General features: G+C 40.9%; 1 protein-coding gene across 4 annotated transcripts in view; it reads right to left on the bottom strand.

Moving 5' to 3' along the window:
* The window catches only part of LOC123266697 (protein bric-a-brac 1-like), a 481411-nt gene that overhangs the window by 297902 nt on the left and 173361 nt on the right, over nt 1-10148 (bottom strand). The window contains exon 4 of one of the 4 annotated variants that reach the window (XM_044731063.1): nt 3396-3484. The exons of the other annotated variants lie outside the window; for them this stretch is intronic. The gene's annotated coding sequence lies outside the window, so the exon portion shown is untranslated. The remainder of the gene's footprint in view (nt 1-3395; nt 3485-10148) is intronic. 4 annotated transcript variants of the gene reach the window in all.

Raw genomic sequence — 10148 nt, 5'->3', positions numbered from 1 at the left:
AATTGATTTTTGTAACATCACAAAAACAAAATATATTAAACCTATTTTGGATGTTAAGACAAGATAGAATAGCACTCATGATATGATTGAAGTAGGAATTAGTTTAAAAAATAGTTTAAATTTATTCTGGTTGAGTCACGAAAATAATAAAAGTATAAGTATGTTAAGACTAAATGAAAATGAGTGGTTATTACTTGAACAAATATGTATATTTTTAAAAAATTTCAAAATAGTTTCGGAAGCAATCTGTGGTGAAAAATACGTGACGCTACCAATTGTTGTTGTTGCTTTTAACATAATTATCTCAGATATTGATTCGACAATTTTTGAGTTAGGCAATAAAGCAAATCGCACTGTTGTTGATGAAACTTTATTAATTGCTTTTCAAGCATCTAGAGATAAGATGTTAAAGCATTACAGGAAAACCAATTGGGTTTATTGTTCAAGTTTAATTTTAGATCCTCGGCATAAGGTCGAAATATTCGACAAAACTGATTGGGGTAAAGAAATGAAGAATGAAGCTATCCTATGTTTCGAAGAGTGTTATAAAAAATACGCTAAAAACACCCTCAATAATCAACCAACTGAGAGCGTTGTCATTGAAAGCTGGAACGATTTTATTAAAAAATGTATTGATATTAATAGCCTATATAAAACTTCGACAGAAACTTCGAAACATTGAAAAGCTGAGTTTGAAGAGTATTTACGATTAGAAAGAGAAGATAGAAACACAAATATTTTGGAGTGGTGGAAAGTGCATGAAAAAGCTTTTCCTACCCTTTCCAAGATGTCAAAAGATTTATTTAGTATAATGGCTACATCCGTACCTGTTGAACGACTATTTTCTACAGCAGGTATGATCATGACAAAATCACGTACATCATTGAAAGATGATGTGATGCAAGCGTTATTATGTTTGAATTCTTGGTCATCGTGTAATTTACAAGATAAAATTAAGAATGTCAAAACTTAAATAATTTATGTATGTGTAAAAATATTGTTGTATAAAGAACGTGTTAATTATAGTTTAAAAAAATAATTTATTATTTATTTTTCATTTCATATGATATTTGTTCTTAATATTTAGAACTAGGCGAGACAAGACGAGACAACTGGTAACGAGACGAGACCGAGACGAGACAACTAGTAACGAGACGAGACCGAGACTTGAACGAGACTTAATTTTTTCGGAATTTACGAGACCGAGACGAGATTTTTAGTATTCTCGCCTACTCTCGTCTCGTGTAAAGCCCTACCCGAAACATCCAGATATGATAAAAACTCGATTTTCATCAGATCTCGAAGTTTTAAGGTCACAGGAAGCTTCCCTGACTACCCCCGCGATATTGTCACTATGTCTGTGTGTGTGTGTGTGTGTGTGTGTGTGTGTGTGTGTGTGTGTGTGTGTGTGTGTGTGTGTGTGTGTGTGTGTGTGTGTGTGTGTGTGTGTGTGTGTGTGTGTGTGTGTGTGTGTGTGTGTGTGTGTGTGTGTGTGTGTGTGTGTGTGTGTGTGAAAGCATGTGAACCACTTATAACTTTTGACTGGTTTGACCGATTTCATCGCGGTTGGAGCCATTCGAAAGGGCATGGCCAAACTTAGATTTTGAATACAATTTGGACTGATTCGGATCGATAGATTTTGAGAAATCTCAAAAAAACTAAGAAAAAAAACTTTTTTAAATGTGGTTTTTTTGGAATAACTTTTTAACGGCTTCACCGATCGATTCCGAAAACTCAATAGCTTTTAACTCAAAGAAACCACGTCGATCGCCGCCAAGCCGATCAAAATCGGTTGATTCGTGCGAGAGATATCGTGAACGAAAGAAAACCAAAAAAGTGTTTTTTCGGAATTACTCCGAAATTCCTAGTTCGATCAATTCTAACTTAAAAATTCTAATGAGGCTAAAAAAATGCGTTGAATGCCGCCAACCGCGTGAAAATCGGATAATTTATTCAAAAGTTATTGCGGTTTGAAAATTCAAAAAATAGTGTTCTATGAAACTTCTATCAGACTTTTGAGCTCGAAGAGCTTAAAAGCATAGAAAAGCTATCTCTTTGAGCTCGGAGAGCTAAAAATAACACAAAAATCGTATTCGAAGAACTCAAAAACATCATAAGTGCAATTTTAAGCGTCGAGGCATGGAATTAGTGGGAAGTTGCAGGGATGGCTTACAGGGTCAACCGTTTTTCTAATTTTCTTAGCAAGAAGTTAAAAATTTAATAAGATTATTCATAGTGAGAAATTAAGATTTATTTGTATGACGAAAGACTTTATATAAAGTGGTGGTACGGGAAAAAGCATAGAAGAAAGATTTAATGGCACTGTCCTGTGTAATGTAGCATTTTGTGTAAGAATGTGAAAGATGTATAAAATAAACGATAAAGAGAAAATAAAAAAGAAGAAAAAGATGAAAATTGTACCAGCATAAGGGAAGAAAGCGAGAAACAAAGAAATAAAGATAGTAAGGAACGGAAAGAAGCTTGTAGAGAGGAAAAGGAGAGAGAGAACGTCTGGACGTTAGTGTAACAATCCTATCTCATCGTGTACATCTCGAGCTCGTAACGAAGCGGCAAATCGAAACTAAACGGAGCGGCCCCGTGAATGGGAGATCGAAATATAACGTTACGCCGATGCCTCGGTGCGGCTTCCGGCACAACATTTAAAAAATTTTTTTCACCTCTGGAAACTCCTTTAATGTATGCTATACTATTGATGTTTCTTCCTTTAATTAAGCACGAAACATCGATACACGTCATTAAATTTCATTTTTTTTTCAATTTATCTCCTTTTATTAATTCGCTCCGATGTCAAATCAATGTATTTTATCAAGTTCGAATTACATTGTCTCCTAACAATGGCTTCTCGATTTTATCAAAACTCCAATGTAAAAATTTGTTTAAATAAAATTCTAAAGCACGAAAAAAAACCTCGTTAAATCAAAATTTACATTTTTTAAACTTTCCTAACTTCAACTCTCAGTAAGTGAAAAACCTGATAATTCGAATCGAGTATCTTTTTTTGTAACCACGTATTTCAATTATCAAAATTTGCGGGTTTCAATTTAAAAATAAATGATTAAATATTAATGCGTAACTTAAAAAAAAGATAAAACAAAATCACAATGAGTACAATATGTGTTTAAGAATTTACAATTGATGAGTATTATTTTAAGAAAATCATTAATTTTTAGATAATCACTTTTTACATTGTTTCAAAAGTTATCATTTATGAGTTCCGCAATTTCGTCAAAAACTGTTCAAAATTTTTTACATTCACCTGGAATTTTAGGACATGAAAATTCTTCTGTGAATAAAATTTTTCATTGAAAATCGTCTAGGTCTAACTTTCGAACCATTCTTGACGAATATTTATGAGACATGAACATCATTCTTACGAAATTCAAAGTCTATGGGATTTAACACCGTAGAACAGTTGAGTATTTTATACACCCTTGCAGTATGCTTTTATGTCTCCTCAATATTTCTGAAATATTTAAGTTATGTGACAAAGGCAAACAACATAATTAACGGAAGAATGAACGGAACTAATTGATTTCGAGGTGCAATTCTCAAACATTAATAACACTCAGTAGAAGATCTCAAAATTTAATGTCTACAGAGATGTTTTATTTCGCTAAATTACAGTAAATCGTAATTTTTTCAATGTCTTGATGTATTATTTATTCACAATTTTCCGTACAAAACAAGCATATTAAAAACTTTCAAGTCAATTGAGTAAAATAATAATGAAATTGATATGCGATGATATAAATTTCAAAGGAAAAAAATTAATGCCAATATGATGCTATTTAACGCAGCACTGATTTTTGAAAATTGGTATGAGAGTGTCTTACACTAACGATTCATATCAAAAAGAAAATTTTTTTTCCAACTAGGCTTATTGCATAAAACAATACACTGAAAAATTTCCAGGTGTGGAAACCATTCTCAAGATGCATTTTAAGCATCACTTATGGAGTAATTTTTGAACCAACATTTTTAACTTCCCGCTAAGAAAATTGAAAATTTTCAAAAATCGGGAAGTTATTGGTTTTACTCCGTTTTTCGAAAATCGAGTTTTCATCAGATCTCGACGTTTTGAGGTCCTAGGAACCTTCCCTGACTATTCCCGCGAGGGTGTCACTATGTCTGTATGTGTGTGTGTGTGTGTGTGTGTGTGTGTGTGTGTGTGTGTGTGTGTGTGTGTTTTTTTCCTTTTAGGGGAATCCTTTTACGGATTCTAGGCATAGTTGTTTGGCCTGGATATGTGCCGACTCGACGCAGCGTCATACTAACTCTCGACGCTAACGCCCCTACCCACTAATCCCCAAACCCCTTTCTCTTCTATCCTCTGATCCCCATGGTACCGCCGTAAGGCATTTCTTCGCGGGGGGAGGAATTAGCTGCCGCTCTTCCTTCTGGTGGCTAAGATGTTATTTCTTCCTTCTAGATTCTGTCTTTGCTCTTTTTTCTCTCGATGGAACGCAGCTCTGTAAGCACTTCTGTGACAAAAGTGTTCGTTGCATTCCAGGCAGCTTCTGAAGACAGCATTGCTTCTACGACTGACTCTGGTTGACTTCTCCTCTTCAAGATCCTCTCCAGCTCCTCACGTTGGGATTAAAACGCGAGCACTCGAAAAAACGTGCTCCGCATCTTCAGTGACTCCAGGGCAGGACGGGCACTCCGGAGAATCGTCATGCCCTAAAGCGGTGAAGATAAGCCCGAAAACAGCCATGTCCTGACAACATCTGCGTTAGGTAGTAGTTGACCTCTCCGTGTTTCCCGGTTCAGCCAAATGTCGATCTTTTGGTATGAGACGATGCGTCCCATCTACCCTTCTCTCGGCGGCATCCCACTGAGATTGCCATCGTGCGATGCTGTGCTGTCTTTGTTCCGTTCTGAGTTCTTCTCCGCTCAGTGTTGTTGACCTCTTTTCGTTGGTAAAGCTGTTCCTTCTTTCTTCAGCTAGGACTCTGAGAGAGGTAGAGTTCCAGAAATTACGCACACTGCTTCCTCAGATATTGTGCGGAAGGCGCAAGCTACTCTTAGGGCACTCAGGCGATATACTGGTCCAGCCTTTCTCCATGCTTCTTGTAATTCTAGCGCATCGGCCCAAATGGATATTCCGTACGTAAGCACTGATGTGACTACAGTTGCCAACAATAGTCTCCTGCTCTGCTTTGGGCCTCCGACGTTAGGCATCAATCGTGCGAGGCTTGCCCTTACTACTGACGCTTTGGCACTGACGTGTTCCACTTGCTGTTTAAAGTTGAGACGGGCATCAAGCATCCCCCCAAAATATCGGATATAAGGTTGTGATGTGATTTCTCAAAAGTTCGCCGACTCTAAGATTGATGGTCTCTAACACCTTTCCTGTTGGTAATAAGCACTGCCTCAGTATTATGTTTCGCCAGTTGAAGATTCATTGTGTCCATCCACTGGTTTACTTGCTGGAATGCTAGATCAAACATGTGGTGAATCTCGTCCAGGTGTTTAGCGACAATCACTACGGCCACGTCGTCCGCATACGCTACAAGTTTAATATTTCTTGGGATCTTTAGCCATCTACTGATACTGCTACAAAGCCGGCATTGCAATTATTAACTACGCTCTGGAATGGGAGCTTGCCACAGGACCAAATGACGGCCCTAGTGGTCGTGTCCGTTTCCCATAATTTGCCTTTAAGGCATTTATATGGCTCAGCTATTAGTACAAGGTCAGGCCCTAGTTCACGCACTGTCTGCAGAAGCAAGTCATGTGCAGCCTCACAATGATTGAGGTTGAGCTGCAGTATCTTCATGTTCTTTTGTTTATTAACCTCTGAAGCGCCTCTTTGGAATACCGGGCATTTGTGGTTGCCGGCGTAGTGGGCAGAGTTCTCTGCGCTTTGGTTTTCAGCGCATAATGCACATTTGGCTGGATTCTACAACCAGCGATCTTGTGCCCCTCTTCGTCCGCAGCTGATGCAAAGCTTAGATCGGTCTCCCCTACTTTTGCACTGAAATCCCTCATGCCCGACGTGCCAGCGCTTGAAACACTGGGTTGGTCCTCTCGTGGCTCTACTTCGGCAGTTTACCCAGCCGATACGGATTTTACCGCTTCCTTCAATATCTTCTGCGCTGCAGCTGCTGGTAGAGTCACTACGGCAGTTCTGGGTACCTCTGTAGGCCTTTCGGATCTTAATTGCCTCTAGCGATACCTCGCAGGATTCTCCGGTTGCCATCTGCAAGGCGGCTTGAATGTCTTCCCTGGTTGTAGTGTCATCAAGGTCTCGGATTTCGACGTCTTCCTGTGGACCTTGCAGATCACTTTGGCCTCTTCTTGTAGGATGCCCTCGATGGTTTTCTGTAAAGCTTGGCCTTTTATCGGAGCTCTTCCTAGAGAGCGTAATCCAGCATGTTTCCGGCCCTAGTTTTATGGATCTTATCCACCGTAGTACGGACCTGCTCGTCAGGGGACATCATTTTTATTTTACGCAAAATCTCAGCGTACTTCGCCGGCTCCAGCTGGGCGGATGATCAGTGCGTCTGGCCTGATCCACTTTCGCGATTTCTTCCGTTTAGGTTCAGGACGGGCTCCTCGGAAATTGCTTTGGGAGCTGTTCTTTCCTTTGCCTTCTTTGGTTCTTTCTTGGACTGGACTTTCTGCCAAGCAATCGCTTTTGTCCGTTCGTCCCTTTGCATTGTCGCTCTTTGTGGAGGGCTTTGTCTCAGGTCCTTCTTCTTGGTGACTTGGCTGCACGTTGGGTCTGGAGAGGATCGATCTTTCCTTTTCCAGTCTTCGTGACAGTTTCTCGTTTGTCTTCGATGACCGATTCACCGTCACCTTCGGCTCCGGTATCCATTGCTTCGTCAGTCACAACTACAACTTCGTTGGTTTGCCCCGGTGTAGCACGGGGAGTGCGTCGCGATGCTAATCGCCATTCTTCATCCAGTTTTTGAACCTTCGAAGGGCGTTAGTTACACTAGTCGCCTTGGTCTTGATCTCCTTGTGGATATTGACTTTGACCTGAACGAGATTATTTAACTCATTAGTCAGCCTCCAGGCGTTCCAGCGCTTGCGCTCTCCTCATTTCAGCGCCTGCTTCAATCGCTGCTTGTTGGGCATGAAGCCCGTTTTCATTCTTGTTTGTTTCCTGTGAATTACTCATACTTTTGATTTACCAGCGCATCGTACGGAGTGGAGCGGGTTGTCATAACTAGAACGGTGTACCCCTCGAGATAGTACTCTACCCCAGTTCCCTGAGGCCTAGCCGACACAGCCAGTCCCGGAATACACGGACGGACCAGACTCGCTCGGAGCGGTGAAGATTCCGACCTCTAACACTCACTGCGTACTTCCTGATCAAGGCCCGAAGTGGCTGGCTCCTGATCCACTGCTGCAACTTACACCTCGGTAGAGCAAGCTCACATCAGCCGTGGCCTGCATCGTCGGAAACTACGATACAGGTTCCGGTCACTCCCAGTGGGTCACAGCAGAGAACGATCGTCTTGTTAGGTCAGTTAGTGCGACCAACCCATTGGGGAGTTTTGTCCACGGGAGCGTATTTGTTTGGGTTATTTTTTGTGGCTCCCTACCCGCTGTACCTCATCAACTAAGAGATTAATGTCATCCAAGGACAGCGAGCGTTCTCCCATCCGCTCGAGGGAGACGCGCCCAGCAGTATCTCTTCTGCCCCGAGTGTGTGTGTGTGTGTGTGTGTGTGTGTGTGTGTGTGTGTGTATTGCGGATTCCAGGTATAGCTGTTTGGCCTGGATATGTGACGACTCGACGCAGCGTCATACTAAAACTCGACGCTAACGCCCCTACTCACTAAACCCTAAACCCCTTTTCTTCTTTCCTCTAATCCCTCATAGAAACTGCCGTCAGGCATTACTTCGTGAGGGGAGGAACTAGCTACTGCTCTTCCTTCTGGTGGCTAAGATGTTTACTTTCTTCCTTCTATCTTCTGATATTTGCTCTTCTTCTTTCGGTGGAACGCTAGTCTTTGAGGACTTCTGTTGCAAACGTGTTGGTAGCGATCCAGGCAGCTTCTGATGACAACATTGCTTCCACTAGTGAATCTGGTTGCATTCTCTGGTTCAGGATCCTCGCCAACTCTTCACGCTATGGATCGAAACGACGACATACAAAGAAGACGTTCTCCGCATCTTCAGCAACTCCTGGGCAGGACGGGCACTCCGAAGAGTCATCGTACTTAAAGCGGTGTAGATACTCTCGAAAACACCCGTGTCCCGACAACATCTGCGTAAGATAGTAATTGACCTCGCCGTGATTCCGGTTAAGCCAAATGTGGATCCGAGGTATGAGGCGGGGCGTCCACCTACCCTTCTCTGCAGCATCCATTGTAGTTGCCATCGGCCTATGCTGTTCTGCCGTTCTTCAATTCTAAGTTCTTCAGGGCTCAGTGCAGTTGACCTTTTTCGTTGGTAAAGGGCCCGTCTTTCCTCTGCTAGAACTCTAAGAGGTAGGGTTCCAGCAATGACGCACACTGGTTCTTCTGATATAGTGCGGAAGGCACTAGCTACTCGTAGGGCACTCAGTCGATATACTGGTCCTGCTTTTCTCCATGATTCTTGGGTTTCCAGTGTATCAGCCCAAATGGATATTCCGTAAGTGAGCACTGATGTGACTACTGATGATAATAGTAGTCTCCTGCTCTGTGTGTGTGTGCGCGCGTGCACGTGTGTGTGTGTGTGTGTGTGTGTGTGTGTGTATGTGTGCGCGTGTGTGTGTGTGTGTAAGTATGTAAACCTCTTATAACTTTTGAACGGTTGAACCGCTTTCATCGCGGTTGGTGTCATTCGAAAGGGCTTCGCTAAACTTAGATTTTCTGTTAATTTGAACCGATTCGGACCGATGGATTTTGAGAAATTTGGAGAAATCTAAAAAAAAATAGGAAAAAAATTTTTTTCAGAAGTGGTTTTTTGGGATAACTTTTAAACGGCTCTACCGATCGATTCCAAAAACTAATCAGCTCTCAACCTTGAAAAATCACGTCGATCACCACCAATCCGGTCAAAATCGGATGATTCGTTCGAGAGATATCGTGAACGAAAGAAAACCGAAAAAAGTGTTTTTTCGGAGTTACTCCGAAATTTCTAGTTTAACCAATTGAAACTTAGGAATTCTTTATGAGGCTTAAGAAACTGCGTACAATGCCGCCAACCGCGTAAAAATCGGTTCATTCATTCAAAAGTTATTGCGGTATGAACATTAAGAAAATAGTGTTCTATGAAACTTTTATCAGACTTTTGAGCTCAAAGAGCTCAAAAGCAGAGGAAAGGTATCTTTTTGAGCTCGGAGAGCTCAAAATAACATACAGATTGTATTTTTGAGCTCAAAGAGCTCAAAAAAAGCGTCCGGGTATTAACGGAATTAGCGGGAAGTTGCAGGGATGGCCTTTACACTGTAAATCCAAGTGTTTTAACAAAACACACATAAAGTGTTTTGTTCCTATCTTAAAGCATTGTAGTCACTTTTAAAACACTTCCATGTGTTTTAATTTCCCATATTAAATACCCATTTGTAGTCACTTTTAAAACACTTCGATTTACAGTGTAGGATCAACCGTTTTCCTAATTTTTTTCCGTGTAAAGTAGGGGAGGGTGGGGCACAATAGCCGGTTATTTCATTTTGGGGTTTTCAACCACCAAATTCGTTTATTTTCTGTCTATTTCGAATAAATCAGTCGAAATTTTACAGAAAATAAATAAAAAAATTAGTAAAACGGTTCACCCTAAAGTCCATCCCTGTAACTTCGCGCTAATTCCATACCTGGGCGCTTAAAATTGTACTTATGACGTTTTTGAGATTTTTGAGCTCAAAATATAAGTTATGTGATATTTTGAGCTCGCTCATCTCAAAGAGATAGTATTTCTAAGCATTTGAGCTCTTCGAGCTCAAAAGTCTGATAGAAGTTTCATAGAACACTACTTTTGGAATTTTCAAACCGCAATAACTTTTGAATGGATCGACCGATTTTCACGCGGTTGGCGGCATTCGACGCAGTTTTATCAGCTTCATAGAATATTTTCAGGTTTTAATTGATCGAACCAAAAATTTCGGAATAATTTCGAAAAAACACTTTTTTCGGTTTTCTTTCGTTCACGATATCTCTCGAACGAATTAACCGATTTCGACCAGCT

The sequence above is a fragment of the Cotesia glomerata genome, linkage group LG6, assembly GCF_020080835.1.
Source record: "Cotesia glomerata isolate CgM1 linkage group LG6, MPM_Cglom_v2.3, whole genome shotgun sequence".
Classification (NCBI taxonomy): domain Eukaryota; kingdom Metazoa; phylum Arthropoda; class Insecta; order Hymenoptera; family Braconidae; genus Cotesia; species Cotesia glomerata.
This window is presented reverse-complemented; position numbering and strand designations above follow the sequence as displayed.